The sequence below is a fragment of the Podarcis vaucheri genome, assembly GCF_965113315.1.
Source record: "Podarcis vaucheri genome assembly, chromosome: 8".
NCBI classification, from domain to species: Eukaryota; Metazoa; Chordata; class Lepidosauria; order Squamata; family Lacertidae; genus Podarcis; species Podarcis vaucheri.
In genome coordinates, this window is record NC_138766.1 from 22,493,342 (window position 1) to 22,511,025 (window position 17,684).

Sequence of the window (17,684 nt, forward strand, 5' to 3'; positions counted from 1 at the left end):
TCCAAAAGCATGGTTGTTGAAATGTGCTGCATCTGACAATATACTGTGTTTCTGGGGAGATTCCTCCCCCCTCTTGTTGTTGACAAAACGGAGACAGTGTTCAGGCTGGTGACAGATATATATTTGAAATCTATTTGCAAATGAAAAGCTTCCAGTGGATGTTTCTCAAGTCCTTCCATTTTGGACGGTGGGGAGGAGTACAACTTATTCATGTCTAAGTATTATTAAACCCCTTTTGGTATTATCTCCACTCTTTAGCAGTAACAATTTGAGATGAAAAGGTACCATACTTATTTTTCTTTCTTTGTTGGAGATGGTGAGCTTAGAGCAGGCCTACACAACCTCTCACATGGTGAACCCACAGACCAGTTACAGCCACCATCAATGTGTAGGTCACTCATGAAATATACTCAGAGTCGAGAGTGGATTTCATGCTCTTTATTCAGCTCATAGTGGTGAGGAGGAATGGAAGTTCCCCCAGAATGTCTGCTATATATACATTATTTACACAATGGGCCCCACGTGATTGGCTAATTCCGGGATTCACCTGTAGGCCAATCTGGTTGTGGATTCACTTCCACCTGGAGCTGGATTGGGTGGCTCCTGTGGACCAATCAGACTGCTGCATTCAGGACCCTATTGTTCTAGAACCAATTGGACTGCTGCATTCTGAATCCTATTGTTCTAGTTCATAACACTCATCTAGAGTTTGATATGGTTTGTGTCTCTGTGTATGCGTTTGAGTTTTGTTCTGCCTGCCTGGGACTGCAAATAACAGCTGGATTGCCATACATCTGGCCGAAGACACAATATACATAGCAAGTGGGCTGCAACTGGCTTGATACATTTGAAGTTGTACACGGGTGAATTCAGGGCTTCCTGAGCCAGACGAACAAATTTTTCATCCTCCTCCCAAGTCTTAAGGTAAATCTGATATAACAGTTAAGGACCTTCAGATGAGTCTGTTTGGCAGGGGCAAGCATCCTGACATCCTGATTTTGAAATAATATGTCCCGTTCAGCTTTATTCATAAAACTCCTAATGGAGTCAATGGAGTATTATTGCATAAGATTCCAATGCCTCTATATGCTGAATCACACAAGCAACAGCAATCACATGCATATTTATGCATGTTAAGCTGTGGCATGAGCCTGGCAACATTATCATTTGTTATTATGGCAACAGTGCACATGGAAAATGAACAAAGCCAAGTATTAACAACTGAATGCAGAGGAACTTCACAAAAGGAAAAGCAGAATTTTCTAAAATGGGATTTAATCTTTGTTTGCAAGTTCCCACAGTGCAAGCTGAATTTTTTTTATCTTGAAAATTAACCACCTTAAAAAGAAACACTAAATGGCCACATACATTTCTGTTCTCCAGAGTTAAAGATGGTTACTCAGATTTTCTTCTTGCAAAATGAAGCTTACAAGAAATGGTGCCTGCAATTTCAACAATTCCCACAGTGCTTCCAAAATCCTTCCACTTCTCTAACCTTCACAATGCCCTGGAAATAAGGCCCAATTTAAACTGCAATTTTCTCATTACAAGGATTTCATTTTCTGAAGCTGTTGTTGAAAATGTCCTCATTGGCCAAAACCATTTGTGAGATTTCAGTAGAGCCTCTGCAGTGCGTTAAAAGAGTTGTAGCAGAAGTAGTGACTCAAGAAATCCAGATCTCAAGGTCTTTGCTGGACTTTAAACGCATGAAAAGCCAATTAAATAACCATTCAAGGAGGGGGGAGACTATGCAAGTGGAAAGAACAGGTTCTTAATATTTATTTTTTATTTTCTTTTGGAAAATGACATTAATACAAATGTGTCTACAGTGGTGCCCTGCAAGACGAATGCCTCGCAAGACGGAAAACCCGCTAGACGAAAGGGTTTTCAGTTTTTGAGCTGCTTCACAAGATGATTTTCCCTATGGGCTTGCTTTGCAAGACGAAAATGTCTTGCAAGTGTTCCGATTTTTTTCCGCTCCCCCCCTTTTTCTAAGCCACTAAGCCGCTAATAGCCTTTTAGCCGCTAATCCGCTAAGCCTTTAATAGTCGATAATAGCCTTTTAGCCACTAATCCGCTAAGCCTTTAATAGCCACTAAGCCTTTAATAGCCGCTAAACCGCTAATAGCGCTAATCCGCTAAGCCGCTAATAGGGGTGCTTCGCAAGACGAAAAAACCGCTAGATGAAGAGGCTCGTGGAACGGATTAATTTCGTCTTGCGAGGCACCACTGTATTTGTGAGCTTTATTTTATCGACATGTGTGACATCAATTGCTCATTCTTTCCTCTATGCCATCACTGTACATCATACATTTGTTGACACTGGCTCTTGCTTGTGGAAGCTCACAATAAATGTCCTAGTCTTAACATGCCACAATTCATTTTATTGTTGCTTTTGCCCCAGCAGGCAAACATGGCTACTCTTCTAGAATTTACCAATGAAAATATCAGCCAGTGAAAATATACCACATGCTGTAATGTGGAAGCACAGATTAGGAATAGGAGCTGATTGCAAAACCAAGAATGAAGTGGGTGGTGGTAGGAGAAGAACAACCAAAAAAAGAACATAGAACAGAGGAAGGTTTCATCTTTTTTTGTGTCAGTATAGAAGTAAGGAAAGCAAACAGGCATCTGTCCCTTTCTGCCATTTCACAAGTCATTAAAGGAACTAGCATCAAAATAAGTTAGTTCCACAAATTGTTGATAATTATGCTTTTTATTATTCCTTTGACCAAAAAGATGTAGAAGAAGCTAGATTAGCTGAACTGCACCCAATCTATTGTATGCAATCCACCATTTGTTTCTTCTCTCTTCAATATTAAAGCATGAAGATCAAGATGGATATCTCCAATTTCCGCACCAACGCCACCTTGTATTTTTCTACAATTTTACTACTGTTGAAGACTATTTGACGTGTGAAATCATAGCGAGATGGATAATGTCACACCAGTTTCATGCTGAAATCCACAAATAATTCCACTGACATCTGCCTTTTGCAGCAAACAAATCAGTAAGGAGGCTGACCAACCGTCAACCTTTTTGGTTTCTTTTCTGATAGACATTCCAATCCAGGATCACTCTCCTTCAAGCTTGACTCCGCATATGACCTCGTGACAAAGTTTGAGCAGAAATAAAAGTTCCTTCTTTTATCACACATCTAGTGAAACATGATGTGAAATTATATCCTTGCAATGAGTGCTTCCCAACCATTACCAGTTATGAAAGGTGAGGTCAGAAAAATGAATAGCATTGTTCCTTCTAATTCAGTCTCTGAGGACCATTAGTAAAATAGTACAGAGGAGGTCTTCTCTCAACACAAAAAAAGCTGTGGCCAAGGGGATGGAGACTGTCTCTGATCTTAGGGTCATCTTACACCCACCTTCAGTTGAGGAGATCATAGAATCATAGAATCATAGAGTTGGAAGAGACCACAAGGGCCATCGAGTCCAACCCCCTGCCAAGCAGGAAACACCATCAGAGCACTCCTGACATATGGTTGTCAAGCCTCTGCTTAAAGACCTCCAAAGTAGGAGACTCCACCACACTCCTTGGCAGCAAATTCCACTGTCGAACAGCTCTTACTGTCAGGAAGTTCTTCCTAATGTTTAGGTGGAATCTTCTTTCTTGTAGTTTGGATCCATTGCTCCGTGTCCGCTTCTCTGGAGCAGCAGAAAACAACCTTTCTCCCTCCTCCATGTGACATCCTTTTATATATTTGAACATGGCTATCATATCACCCCTTAACCTCCTCTTCTCCAGGCTAAACATGCCCAGCTCCCTTAGCCGTTCCTCATAAGGCATCGTTTCCAGGCCTTTGACCATTTTGGTTGCCCTCCTCTGGACACGTTCCAGTTTGTCAGTGTCCTTCTGGAATTGTGGTGCCCAGAACTGGACACAGTACTCCAGGTGTGGTCTGACCACAGCAGAATACAGTGGCACTATTACTTCCCTTGATCTAGATGCTATACTCCTATTGCATGCAAGCATTTTTTTTTCAAAAAAAGCAAAAACAAATTTTGGTTCTAAATTCTGAAGAGAACACCGAGAGGAAAATGGATCGGAACAAATTAAATGCCTGAAAATTCAATTTCCTTGGAAAACAAAACAGAGCATTTCTCATTAGAGCAGTGTCAGCAAAAGCCACCTCAGTAAAAATTTTAATTAGAAGTGGTTGGGGCTGCTCTCAGAGGGTACATATGGCAGTTCATATGCTCCGAATGTTTGTCTAAAATTTAGTTTAGCTAGGCTTCAAAACTCTTATTAATTTCTGCACAAGGACATGCATGATATAGAAAAGAAATTGCAGAACCATGATTATTACCTCAATTCTGAAAGCAGGTAAAGGTCAAAATCATGCAGAAGGAAAAAGCCTTTTTTGATGTTATTCTGGAAATCAATAATGCCAGTTTCTGAAGGAATAATATGCCCAACATAGTTCATGATTCATAGTCTTAGGTCTGGGTCAGACACTTCCTGCCCTCATCTGTTACACTGTACGCTATAAAGTGTGGAAGGATTTTGGTGGTCTTACAACCTAGCACCTCAGTATGTGAAATAAATGGCTTCTTTCAGCCAATCATATGGGATGAGTGAAAATAAAATGCCCCTGAAGACTGGTGATGGGTGTATTTCTGTAATGCGTGCTGTGTGTGTATGACTCACCTTACTTTACCAGTGTGGTGTAGTGGTTAAGAGCGGTGGACTCGTAATCTGGTGAACCAGCTTCGCATCTTCGCTCCTCCACATGCAGCTGCTGGGTGACCTTGGGCTAATCACACTTCTCTGAAGTCTCTCAGCCCCACTCACCTCACAGAGTGTTTGTTGTGGGGGAGGAAGGGAAAGGAGAATATTAGCCGCTTTGAGACTCCTTCGGGTGGTGATAAAGCGGGATATCAAATCCAAACTCTTCTTCTTCTACCATTGACAAGGTGGGCAATGATTTCCTCTCCTTCTCTCCATTTACTGGTTACTTTTAGAAAAAGATATGGTTACCATTTTCGATGCACCAAAAACAAACACAGGGGTAATTACTGATGTATAAAGTATGATTTAACTACAGGTTTACTTATGATTGTTGTGCATTATGGAACTGAGGACAAGCTCTGACCCGGGAAACAGGTGCAGAACAGCAAACTCAATCACGCACCTGAATCTGTTATGAATTGAGCATACAAAATTCGTGTCCAGGGCACAAGGAGCTCCCATTGACAGTTCGTCTTTTCCAGGGCAAATTTACGTAGAGTAGGAAGGGGAAACAGCAGTGGGGAGATATGACAGGCAACGGCCCAGGCTTTGCAGACATCAGCTTCAAACCATGGACCCATTTTTTTTAAAAAAAAATTATTTATTTTTTGCTCCTAAGAGGCAGTTCGGTGAACTGGGTCAACACCAGTGGGCTGTCTGGTCTATGAGGCTTAGTGAGGAAGTTGCCTCAGCCGGCAGCCTGCGGACAGCTGGAGGGGTGGCAGGGGTTCACCCCTTGCTGCATCTTGTGCTTGTCGCCCACCCCCACTACCACCTCTTCCTCTGCCCTTGCTCCTTCCCTGGCCACCTGCTCCTCTCCAGCTTCACCAGACCATCTCCAGTTGCCTCAGGCAGCATCAGATGGTGGCAGAGGAGGAAGTGGGAGCAGTGTCAGTAGGTGCCATTTTCTGTTTTTCCTCAGGAAGCAAAACACCCTGGGCCAGCCCTTGTCTCCACCATCTTCATTTAGTTCTTCCTGCTCATTCGCAGGAGCTTGTTTGTTAAAGTCAATTTCGGTTTGATGAGGCCCTAAGCTACTGAACGTAATGGGGCCCTTTATATGTCCAGCAGTCCTTTGTCAACAACAATTTTTTGCTGTTTTTTTGTGTTGAATATATGCTATATGCTATATGCTAATTTATGGACCTAATAGGTACCTAAAGCCATTTGCACATAACAAAATATGTATTTTATCAAAGTAAACGATATAGAAATGAGCAAACCAGTGATATTTTAGGGAACAGGCTAGCAGGTGGGGCCCATTACTTACGCCACAGGAGCCTACACAACACAAAACACTGTTGCTGTATGTATGTAGGTTTTATTTTATCTGTTTTTTATCTTATATTTTGAAAACGTGCATCCAGTTTTTTCCCCTTTAATTTTTGGAGGGGCCCCAAGAGAATGGGGCCCTAAGCTATAGCTTGTTTAGCTTATATGTAAATCCGGCACTGGTTAAAGTGCATGGAGTGAAGCACTCCTATATGTGCCAATATTTTCAGATTTCTCTGAGAGCTCTCAGTGAAATAACTTGTACCAAGAGTTTTCTTAGAAAGTTTTGAGAAACTGAGCTAATTATAAGGCAAGTTGATTTGCTCACCCATAATTTTACCTTGAGGTGGAAATTGATCTTTACTCTTTGCAGAATAAAAAAAGATGGCACTTTTGATTCGAGAAGCAATATTATTTTGATGTCAGGCTTTAATTCTTTAAATAGCTCAAGGAAGTAATTCTGTAAACAATGTTCCCCCGTTCTCCAGGGTATTAAAAAGAACCTTCTTCAGTTATTAATCGTTTAAGTGTTTAAACTGAATCAGGCTGGAAAAACATGTACCATTGATATTATTTATATTGCATCCAGCTACTCATGCTGCCTTATAATTAGCTTTTACATGTGCATAAGATAGTTTACAGTAATTGAATTGACCAAGTTTGCTCTCACATGCTTCTTTATGAGATGCAAACAGCTTTATCTTGAACAGCGCATAGAAAATGATGTAATCCCTGAGATCTTTATAAAATAAATCATTATGAAAGATACATAAAGAGGGCTGTGATTAGAAAAAAAAGTCCATTAGAAAATCTGAGAGGTTGCTTTATCTCCATTAGAGCTTCACTAATGTTTAACTTGAAGAGATTTTGATGATGAAACCATTGTTTTGCACACTGCAATGCATAACATCAGGGCAAAGATAATAACTAATTTTGGATTTATTTATAATGAAAGTTATGAATACAGACTCACCATTTTCATCTCTGGTTGTTCAGCCCAACTGTGTCACCACCAATAAGTTATGGTTGTTTTAGATGAAGCAGTATTAAATGTTTTCATTTAATTGCTGTTTTCAAGGATGCTTAACTCATTAAGCCCCCCCCCAATTGAACTGGAGGGTGGCAAAGCACTTTCAACAAAACATATTATTTTCATATTATCATCACAGAGCATGATCCAGACCCTTTTTTGTACTTTCAGAGGGAGGGGTAGGAAAGCCACCATATGCACAAACAGATTATTGTCCCCCGCCCCACCCCAGGAGTAGGGCTGTATAAACCTATAACGATAACTGGCTTTACAATATTCTAGTAAAATTGGAAGTCACATTAAATATCACAGAATGACGGAAGCCAGCCGTCACAAATGGTGCACAGCATAGAAAAACACACAGAGAGACAGCAATATTTTCAGGGTGGAGGGCAGCTCATTCGAACTTCTCTCCTCTCTGGTATATTTTTATTATCCTTTGTCTAACTGCCTGCATGGCCGTCTGCCAATGTCTCACGTTACATGCCCAATCATGGCTTTACAACACCCATCACCATATAAGGTAATTACTGCCCAGAGGGGGGACATAACTCCATATAAGGTTATGCACTTAATACACTGCAAGGCACGGACATGCAGCGTCACCGAGGTCAGCGAGGCACCAAGTGGCGCTACAAGCCTTTGCCATGGCTTCATGGCTCCCACAAAAGAAGACATTTCTTATGAGAAAATTTCTAAGATTATTCTTTTTCTCACCCTAATAATAATAGTATTAGTAATAATAATAATAATATTTTATTTATACTCCGCCCTACCTGGCCAAAACTGGGCTCAGGGTAGCTAACACCAATAAAATTACAATAAAACATCAGTTTGAAATATATACATACAAACACACACACACACACACACATACTCCACCATTTCTTGGTCGTAGCCACCATTTCTCTTTTACAATGCCCTGGAGTAACACAAGATCTGGAACACTGTGGGCAATGCAAAATGGTGGCCATCCTGTCAAAGCACAAACACACACACAGAGGGAGGGAGGGAGGGAGGGAAATAAGAAAGACGCTGTGCTATTGGCATTGCTAATGGGAAATCCTACCCCCAATAAATTGTTGGAGAATTTCTTTTCATGCTGGAGAAATTAACTGAATTTGTTTTCCCAACTTGGTTCTGCCAATTTAGATGCCCGCAAATAGAGTGGGAAATTTTGAAATGCCATTCCTGCACAACTCTGATTGTGGTGTCTTCTATGTGAGCCATCAGGAGATAGCAATGCATGAACACAAGGCAATAAATGAAAGGATGTATGGATGGGTGACTTCAAAGTCGGCCACTGAATCTAAAAGAAGGTCTTGAACAAAAGCGTTCTATTAGCAGTTTCCCCCAGTTAAGGTCGGGGAACCTGTAGCTCTCAATATGTTATTGAACTTCAACACTGGTTGAGATAAAAAGAGTTGTGATTCAGCAATATCCTCAGGGCGACAACTTCACAATCCTCTCTCTAAGGAAACCCTTGGATACCCAAAGTATATCTTCATGACTAATACGTCTTCAAAAGGCAGCACATATGGGAAAATAAATGGTGACATTGGAAAAGAAGGTGGTAAGAACAGAGTTGTGTGCTGATGAAATTGCTAGATTCTTGTAACACCAGGTGATTACCTTCAGAGTCATGCATTTGTAAAGGACGAGGGCTGTTTCACCCTAAGAAAGACTTTAAATGCTGTGTCTTCCTGACACAATAGTCATGGAACCTGATGGTTTCATTCCCACAAGAGTAAAAGAACTGATCAAAATGGCACCTGTATCACTAAAGTATTGATCACTGGACCACCTTTGAGAGCCCTGCAAGGAAGCTTCTAAGCACATTCAGTTAAATCATGAGTAGGCAAACTAAGGCCCAGGGGGCCAGACCGGCCCAATCGCCTTCTAAATTCAGCCTGCGGCTGGTCCAGGAATCAGTGTGTTTTTACATGAGTAGAATGTGTACTTTTATTTAAAATGCATCTCTGAGTTATTTGTTGGGTATAGGAATTCATTCATTCCCCCCCAAAAAATATAGTCTGGCTCCCCACAAGGTCTGAGGGACAGTGAACTGGCCCCCTGCTGAAAAAGTTTGTTGACCCCTGATTAAATCATACTAGAAGCCTTCTTCAGTCCTTCCTACTCAATTCAAGAAGGTAAAGGGGTTTGGGGCATGTCCCTCTACGCCTTCCCCCTTTTTGCCTTCATGTTTCCAGTATGAATTCCTGAATATAGATTAAGGGGTAAAACACGTGTGTGAACTGACCACCTTTTATTCCACATCACCTTGAATGCAATGCTTTGCAGTGGAATCAATCCACATGTATGGCAGCCAGTCATCATATATACTGTGGAGGAATTAAATGACAGACATGCATGAGTGAATGAGTCCCTTACCTGATCGTTTTACCAGGGTAATCTTGACAAGTAGCTTTCTGTGGGACATATGGCTGAGCAGGCTGACCCTCCCCCTGCTGCTATACCGGCACCAGATCCCCCAAATTTTGCATGGAGGAACTCTGTATGCCTTCATTAGTCTACACATTGGACCTTTTCTCACAGTCTCTGAATGTGTGGCCACCAAGGTATGTTGCTTGTAGGCTTGGGGGCAGTTATCCCACAACCCCCTTATTTGATATTGTAACACATAAGGGTGTTCATCTGAAGTGACTGAGTTTTCAGATGGAATAAAGGGTGAAGTCTTAGCCTTACACCAGACGTAGGAGATGCAGGCAGCAAATGATAAGCAAAGCTAGGATAAGAATATTTATCGGGCTCTTCACTTAGCAGAAATTAACTGGTAGGAAATTTGTTCATCTCATGCTTGTGACAGTATTTATGTTTAGGGCAACTTATAATTTGCACATTACTTCAGCTGTGTCACAGGCTTTTGCTGTGCGAGCCTATCTTTTTGATGCTCACGGGGGAAAGAAAAAGTATTTTGCACTGTCAACAATTTGGCTTGCTGTTTATTAAAGGATTATAACTAAAAAAATGTAATGAAGTATCAAACACAAATAATGCTTCAGAGCAGCTTAAACAAATGGAAATGATTTGTGTAAATGATGCTGCTGCAATTCAAACTTGCTGCTCCTCAGCAAGCAATTATTTTCCTAGGCCCGCCTATGTAAAATTCTGATGACCAAGCATTCCTTCCAGGGAAGGGCACTCTTTCTGCCTTCCCTAGGGATACACAAACCATAACTTGCGACACTAGGGAGTAGGAAGCGTCTGATTCTGATTTCATTTGCAGTTGACCTCAGCTAGGGCCAGCCCACCTGAGGCATTTTGAGTCCTGAGGCAAGCCACAAAATGGCGCCCTAACTACCGGGGAAGAAGTGGGGTGAATGATGATCTACATCAGGAAGAGTGGAGGGACTGGAGATCTATATTGGAAACAAGGGAAATCAAATCAACCTTACCTGGTGATTGAAGTGGGAATCAAAGGTCATCGTAAGGAGGGGCTCTGTATCATACCAGGTGGGTGCAGAACCCAGGAGACCCCAGAGGGCAGCCCCCAATTTCCTCCCTAGGGAGGAAAGCAGTAATGCCTTCTGTTTACTGAGAGGCCTTTGTAGAGATGACATGGGACAGGGCTGCCAAGAAGGCAGCAGTCACCCTCCAAAAAGCATGCCACTGTCGTGAACACACCAGCTCCAAGTGTAATCTCGCAGCCCCCAGCTGTCAGCATCGACTCCCCCTGATCTTGGACGGCTGGCTGATAAGGGAGGAACGGAGAGCAGGCTGGAACACAGCCAAACCTCCCCGGAAGCCCAAACAGGCACGGAAAGCCGCAGAGACAGCTTTTCAGAACAGGAAGGTGCTGCAGCTGACTGAATAAGTCCAAGGCGTAGGAGTATAGGAAGGCTGCTAGACAGGAAGCAAAATAAGAAACATAAGGGTTGAAGGTTCCATCTCTTCTGTCGATACAGGAAAAACACCTCAGAAGGATCAACTGAGTGATGGGGGCCAGAGACTTGCTAGAGCCATCCAGAGATAATTGCTTGGGTTTTTGTTTTTGCAATAAATCCTCCTTTTTAATTACATACGCTTACTGTGTTATCAAGCCAGGATCCTGGATTCCTAACAGCCACAACCATCATTGTCATTGTGACAATGGAAACAGCAGTGGTCAATGCATTCCTTAGAGGCCAGATCAGCTGCCCCTTTGGGTCCTGCTGCCTGGAGTGGTTGCCTCACCTTGCCTTATGAGTGAGCCTGCCCTACTTTAAGCCAATTAAATTGATCCTCAGTTGATGATGATAATCATCATCCTTCATATGTTCCTGTCTGCTCTCTAGGGCAGGCCCTGCAGATGTTGTTCAACTCCAGCCTCTGCCATCATGAGCTCATGTTCAGCAGCTTCTGGAGGGTCATGGGTAGGGCTGCCATCAGCAAAAATGACACTGCTGACATGGCTTGCCATACGTCCAGATTTTCCCAGACATTTGTGCTGACTTTCACCCAGACACTGCTTCCGACTACAGTCTTCTGGGTATGTCTGGGAAGTTCTGCATGTATGACAGCCCTAGTATGGGTTCCTCACCCCTGTTGTAAGGTGTTATTCTCCACAAACTCAGCAATATTTAAAGTCAATAGAAAACTATATGTGAGTGGCTTTGTGTTTATTGAGATACCAATGAAAGCCCTGGTGTCTGTTAGAGTTCCCAGTTAACTATGGAGAGGGAGACCTGGCCAGGGGTGTGTGTATGAAGGTGCAGTTGCCAGAATTTGCAGGGTAAAGAGCAAAAAGAAGCTTAAATCCATTATTACTCAGTAAACGGGTTTAAACTGGATATCCATCACACATGCACTAGTTCCCAGTTGCTGAACTTATCCCCAGCGCATCATTTCACAAGCTGCTTTCATTAAGGATACATGTGTGCTGACTTCCCAGATTTCGCCTTGCCATGTTCCAACCTAAAACATGTATAGAAATTCCTATGTTAGAGTACAATGCAAATGCGAATTGTATTGCATACAAGTCCATATATTGACGAAAATAATGTACTAACATGTGTTATGTCCGTGAAAATAAAATGCAAAAATAATCTGCATCCAAAAATCTGTAAATTAGCAGAAATGCAGAAAAAATCCCAACAAATTCTCATGAGGACTTTTGTATGTTTTAAAACTTTGATTTTCCAAACAAAGGATGATTGCATTTCAATTCACATATTAGTCTGGGAAGGATCTATCAGTTCAGTTTGCATTAGGCTGCACAGAAACCAAATCTCTCAAGCTTTGCCTGCTCCCAGATGTGTGGAACATTGTCACTGAATATATTTCAGAGAACTGCTGTGGTGATTATTTGAGTGACGCAGAAATCTTCTGAGGAGCCCAGATGTTTTGTCAGCACGTCACTGGCAGAAACTCACAAAAAAGTGGGATAAAAAAGAGAGAAATAAAATAAAGACATATTTCAGATTCTTGAGGAAAGGGGCATGCATTTAAAGATGACAGAAGAGGTGGTAAAGTGCCCCAGAAAAAAACTATCTCCATTTGCTATAAGAAAAGGTACAGCTTCCTACAGCAGCAGATCCATCAAAACAGCTGAAAAACACAATTTGAAAGCAAAGAATTTTTTAGAAAGCTGAAGTAATGTCATGCAGCTATTACCATCAATCTCACCTAGAAAAGTCATCCAGTTAAATAATAGCAAACTTCAGCCTCTAACTCTTTTCTGTTCCCCTGACAGGTGTTTAGCATCTTCCTGAGGAGAACATGGTATTAAAAAAAGCAAACTTTTTGACAAGATGATTTAAAAGAGACAACATCATTTCAGGAGAAGAGAAACACAACCATTTATAGAAGTGACCAGGGCTTAATTTGAGCCAGGGTCTAGCCCTGGATCAGTTCTCACAACCAGTTTTCACAGCCAGTCTGGAGTAAGAAGTCTACTTGCACTGGATGCAACCAGTACTGAGGACCCAAAGTGGGTATCAAAGATCATGGAATATGTTCATCATTATCAAAATAACATTAAATAGTATAATCTTATGTACATTTACTCTGAAGTAACTCCCACTGGAGATTATTTTCTAGTAAGTCTGTAGGATTGCAGGGCCTTCTGGCGGTTCCCTCATTGCAAAAAGTGAGGTTACAGGGAACCAAGCAGAGGGCCTTCTCGGTAGTCACACTGACCCTTTCTTATCCTCAGCATATCGTAGCACTGATGTAGAATTTCTAATATGCCACCTAATAAGAAGACAGAAGCCCCAATTAACTGATATACCTGAAGTGGTGTGGAATAAAAAGCCCCCCACCATCTTCCATTCAGTTCTGCACATTTCTGCATCCACCCACGTTTTTTTAATTTTATGTCCTCATGAAAATTCAACAGCACGTCAAATTGCAAGTAGATAAAGAGGTACCACTCTGGCAGGAAGGTAAACGGTGTTTCCGTGTGCTGCTTTGGTTTGCCAGAAGTGGCTTAGTCATGCTGGCCACATGACCCGGAAACTGTACGCTGGCTCCCTCGGCCAATAAAGCGAGATGAGCGCTGCAACCCCAGAGTCGGCCACGACTGGACCTAATGGTCAGGGATCCCTTTACCTTTATCTTAATATTTACATTTTTGCTCGAAATATTGCCCAAAATACTCAATTTTGCAAGGCAATTTCTCCTGACATAATGCGTTTTTGTACATATTCCTTGGCTGGAGAATTGCATTTCAAAATTCAGGGAACACCAAATTTCAGAGGAGGGGTGTGTTTCAGTTAATGCATTGTTTTGGAAATGCAGATTTAGGTAAGTTTGCCTCTAAACACTAACTGAATCTTAGTTCTCTCCCATCCCTCATTCCAATACAGCTCGTTGAAAGACCCCACTTACTGAACTTTGGAGAAAATATCCATTTCCCCTTATTCTCTGCTTCCTGTTTAGCCAGCTACTGATCCATAAGAGGACCTTTTTCTTTATCACATGAGTGCTAAAATTACGCAGGAATTATGTTTAAGATTAAATAACTGTATATACATTTTTTAAAGAATACTCAGGAATCCTAGTGTGGTGGAGCAGTAGTATGGGCTTCTTCAGTCCTCCATGCACTCAAAACTAAAATCAGGCATCATTTTATATATTTTATTTATGATTTTCAGTTTTATACATTTATACATTTCAATAATTTTAAAATCACTTTAACATTTCAAAACTTGACTTCCTTTCCCCTCTTTCTGCGGTTCCTTAAATTTATTTTTAATATTTTCTGCATATTCAAATTAACTTAATTTGTTCATTTATTCATCTGCTTTAAATATATACTCTTATAAAACTGTAGGTTATTACAATAATCCTGCCAATGTTCTTATCTGCTTACAGTTTGTTTGTAAATATTCAATAAACCATTTCTATTCTTTTATAAAAAGCTTGTCATCTTGATTTCTTATATTTCTGGTAAGTTTCACCATTTCTGCATGTTCCATAAGTTTTTGTATCCATTCTTCTTTTGCTGGGATTTCTCCTTCTTTCCATTTTTGGGCAAGTAACGTTCTTGTCACTGTAGTCGCACGAATGAATAAATTTCCATACATTTTGGGTAGTTATGTCCCTATAATTCCCAAAAGGAAAGTTTCTGTTTGTTTGTTTTCTTTTTTATTTTTACAAACATTATTTTAAACATCTTTTTCATTTTATTATACAGTGGTACCTTGGTTTGCAAACAGTCTGGTTTGCATACGTTTTGGATTACAAACACATCAAACCCGGAAGTGTGTGTCCCGGTTTGCAAACTTTTTTCTTGGATTACGAACAATTTTTGGGGGGGAGGCCCCATTGGCGAAAGTGCACCTTGGGTTACAACCTGTTTTGGTTTACAAATGGACCTCTGGAATGGATTATGGTTGTAAACCAAGGTACCAATGTATATCACTTCCCAGTAAGCTTTAACCTTACTACAAGATCACGACATATGATAAAAAGAACCTTTTTCCTCTTTACAGGTTATCTGATTGATTCAAATCTCAGGTAAACAACCCAGTTCATTCTAGAGGTCACCCTTACGGTCAGATGGAAGAACTCATTCCACTCCTCTGCTATGCAATCTCAGTATCCAAGGTCAGCCAAAGAAATATTTTCATCTGAGGCAGAGCAGGAAATGCTTCCCACCCCCCATCAAGAGCCATTGTACTCAAAACTGGCCATTTTGTTCTGGCAACTCCAGAAGTACAGTGGTACCTTGGGTTACAGACGCTTCAGGTTACAGACGCTTCCGGTTACAGATGCCGCTAACCCAGAAATAGTACCTCGGGTTAAGAACTTTGCTCCAGGATGAGAACAGAAATCGCACGGCGGTGTCATGGCGGTAGCGGGAGGCCCCATTAGCTAAAGTGGTACCTCAGGTTAAGAACAGTTTCAGGTTAAGAACAGACCTCCGGAACGAATTAAGTTCTTAACCCGAGGTACCACTGTAAATTATACAAGTGCTTCTGAAATGACAAACCTGTTAAATTAAATATCTAAAAATCTTCTGCCCTTCACCTGCCAGAAGTAGTTGCCTCTCTTTATCTAGCAGTTGTCGCATGTATTAACTGAGTAGGAATCTTTCTGAATCTGACAAAGCTTTCAGTGATTGCTTTGATGTCTACTCCATGGGCTTATAAGAAAGATTTCCCCCTCTATCCATACAAACTATGGATGAATATTCTTTGAGGGGAGGGAGAAGGGGGAAAAACCACCCTGATTGGTTATACAAGTTTCCTCACTGTGAAACTCGTCAGCTCTGGCAGACTGTTATCAAAGTTTCACAGAGCCTAAAATCAATCTAGATAAGCTTTTGAAACACCAAGAAAAATATACATTACCTCCCTACCCCACCCTTGCCTGTCAGTTCGTTTCTAAAGGAGATAAAGCTGGAGGGGTGGGGGAGGTGAGAGGAAGTATCTTTAAAATCTGATGGCCTCCTATGATTTATTTCTAAAATTACATTTCCCATTGGATAGCTCATTGTATCAGAACAAGAGGAAAGCTTGCGCTGTCGTGTTTGACAGCTGTACATGCACTTCACACACCTTGTTCAGAGGGTTATCGTCTTTCAACTACTCCTCAGTCGCTCCCCTGCTCTCTCCATGGGGGCTATTCAGAAGTAGATCTTTACCAGTGATAGCAGCGGAAACATTCAAAGCAACTTTTTCCCCCTTTTTTGGGAGAGGGCATTGTCCCTCATTCTCTGAGTCCCCATTGTCTACTTTTGGTGTGTGTGTGTGTTGGAGGATGAGAACTCTGAAGTAAGGATTCTCAAAGGGGAACCCCCCCCCCAAAAAAAAAACAAGTTTAATAAAGTGCCTTTGAGGATTGATGTGGGGAATTAGAAATTTTTCCACTTCTCCGGTGAAAATTCTAATTGAGTTCCTGATTCAGGGCTGGATTGTACTGTTTGACATAAATAAGGAGGGAAAGCTAACAAGGCCTCTTTCCCCCAGTGCATGTACCTGAGGGCTTATTGAGGACAGTCAACCCCTTCATGTCTAGAAGCACAGCCTTTACTATTAGCCTGCTAGTGAAAAGCAGGAGCGTCGACGCCTTCTCTTTTTAACTTCATGCTGTTTAATTTGCTGTAAGGTATAGTTCAGGCAAACTAATTTTTTTTTGTGAAAGGGAATTTGAACTGAGCTGAAAGGCTGGTGCTGCAGACTGAGTGCACGTGATTATTTTCTCAACCCCACAGTGACACATTACACCATTTTCCCAGTTCAGATTTATCTTTACTGCCTGCCATTTCAGTGTGGATCATGAAAGTATGGAACCACCTCTGTACTACTCTCAAATGAGGAGGCTGGAGCATTTCTTGAGCCTTGAAGGAAACGATATACTTCATATTCTCTTTGTTAGAGTTGCTGCAAGTGGAATCCCTGATCCGGACCTTTTGCAGAGTCGAAATGAATGAGCTCTCCATCACAACAAATGAGTTTCAAAGCTTTACTGGAAACAGTCTTAAAATAGTTACAAAGAAACATTACAAAATACAAAATAACACATTGTTCTTAAACAAGCTATCAGTGTGGTCCTGTCCTCTTTTTCAGTACTTAAGACAGTTCAATAAAGTTTCCTCTCTTTGGTCCAGATATAGATCCTAAGCACGTTCCTTGTTTAACAAGACTGAGTTGAGCATCTACTGCTACTGCTGGCTCCATCACTGACAAATTTGTGGAGGCCTCAGGTTTCATCCTCCTGTTGTGAGATTGCAGCTTCATGTGCAGCCTGAATAATTACTTTATTATTTCCACAAGTTCTAGTGGGAATGAGAAAGGGAGGTAAACTTTTCTCTTACGTCTCTCATAGGGCAGCTATTCCACCCCCTTGATGATTTTGGTTTCCCTTTTCACCACCTTCCCCAATCTTCTCCTCTTCTATTTTGACCTTTTTTTAAAAAAAAAAAAAAGTAATGGGCCTTGCATGATTAGTCCCATGAAGACCAGTCTCAATTTATGTGAATAACCTTAAAGGAGGAAAATAATGCACTTATAAACCTGAAGAGAAATGGCTGATAGATTTTATAGTACAGTGGTACCCCGCAAGACGAATGCCTCACAAGACGGAAAACCCGCTAGACGAAAGGGTTTTCCGTTTTGGAGGTGCTTCACAAAATGAATTTCCTATGGGCTTGCTTCGCAAGACGATAATGTCTTGCGAGTTCCTGCGGTGTTTT

The 17,684-nt window shown here is 41.4% G+C and overlaps 1 long non-coding RNA gene across 1 annotated transcript; it reads left to right on the plus strand.

The window, feature by feature from the left end:
• The first annotated feature begins 693 nt into the window (after positions 1 to 693).
• Positions 694 to 3,149, plus strand: LOC309539118. The gene is made up of 2 exons (XR_014222702.1): positions 694 to 924; positions 2,825 to 3,149. It is a non-coding gene; the product is annotated as an uncharacterized lncRNA (long non-coding RNA).
• The last annotated feature ends 14,535 nt before the right edge of the window (positions 3,150 to 17,684 follow it).